Source organism: Austrofundulus limnaeus, unplaced genomic scaffold, assembly GCF_001266775.1.
Source record: "Austrofundulus limnaeus strain Quisiro unplaced genomic scaffold, Austrofundulus_limnaeus-1.0 Scaffold552, whole genome shotgun sequence".
Taxonomy (NCBI): Eukaryota; Metazoa; Chordata; class Actinopteri; order Cyprinodontiformes; family Rivulidae; genus Austrofundulus; species Austrofundulus limnaeus.
This window is the reverse complement of record NW_013952954.1, coordinates 203,190-204,334: the sequence shown is the minus strand read 5'-3', so window position 1 is coordinate 204,334 and position 1,145 is coordinate 203,190. Positions and strand designations below refer to the sequence as shown.

Genomic DNA, 1,145 nt, shown 5'->3' with positions numbered 1-1,145 from the left:
GTTTTACTTTTAAACGGTAAGTGTATTTAATTTAGTTATGTTAGTTATGATAGTTTAGTTATAATGTAAATACAATAAAAAATAAACCAAGATTTAGAATAATTATAATTTTGATCCATACATCAGTAATGTCTGACTGGGCCTCGTGCCACTTTATGTTCAATAAACTGGGCACTGAGGTCAAAAAGGTTAAGAACCCCTGGAATAACACACATGGTTTAACCCATTTTGTCCCATAACTGTTATATTTCCTTTGAATTGACTCAGCCAAAGTGAAACAGGAAGTGACATCAAAGGGGACTCTTTAACAAAGAAAACTCTCTGGTTTTTGTTTATTGAAACAATATTATTTGAACTTTAACTCTTCATCTCTTTGATAGAGACTCAAAACAATACATTCTGTGTTGTTAGCTGTTGTAACAACGCTCTGTTCACATGCAGACATTACCCTATGACATCACTTCCTGTTACTTCACAGGCAAATATCTCAATAACTGTTCATCTCAGCAACATAAAATGTCTTTTGCAATATTTTATCAAAGTCCTCTTTCTAAAAATGCATTCATATTTAATAGAAAAATTTGACGTCACAGGCACTTTAACCCCGTAGTTCCACTTTTTGAACAGATTTGCATGAACTTAATTGTGACTGAGGCAATAAAAGTAGAAAAGAAACAAACAAAAAGTAAAAATCCTTTTGAGAACTGTCCACACTCCCCCATTTAATGATAATTTATTAAAAAGTTTCCTTTTAAACGTTGTGTGAACAAGTTTAAAGTCTGTTTCTGCAGCTTCCAGAACAAACAAACTTCTGAGAAAGAAGCAAAAACTGATGAAAAAAAGAGGAAATGGTTGAAAAATGTGTGACAGATTTAAGTTCAGTCCTTCTCCAGGCCGGCCCTTGTTTCTTTATACGGCCTGAAATTAAAGCGCCATCTTTTTCTCCCCGAGAAGGGAAATGCTACGGGGTATTGGCCCAGTTTGTGACCCACATTGTTTGAATCTCAGCACCATTATACTTTCATAAGAGCTGAAGAAGACAGACAGTGATGGAGAGGGACTGTGTGGGCTCACAAAAAGCTGAAGCAAAGAGGGTGAAAATCTGGAGAGAAAGGAGGAATCAAACGTAAAGGGGTGGCGGGGGC

General features: G+C 36.0%; 1 protein-coding gene across 1 annotated transcript in view; it reads right to left on the bottom strand.

Annotated features, from left to right (window-relative positions):
- Nucleotides 1–1,145, bottom strand: part of LOC106530723 (gamma-aminobutyric acid type B receptor subunit 1) — a gene marked incomplete at its 5' end in the record, with an annotated part of 35,803 nt that overhangs the window by 17,028 nt on the left and 17,630 nt on the right.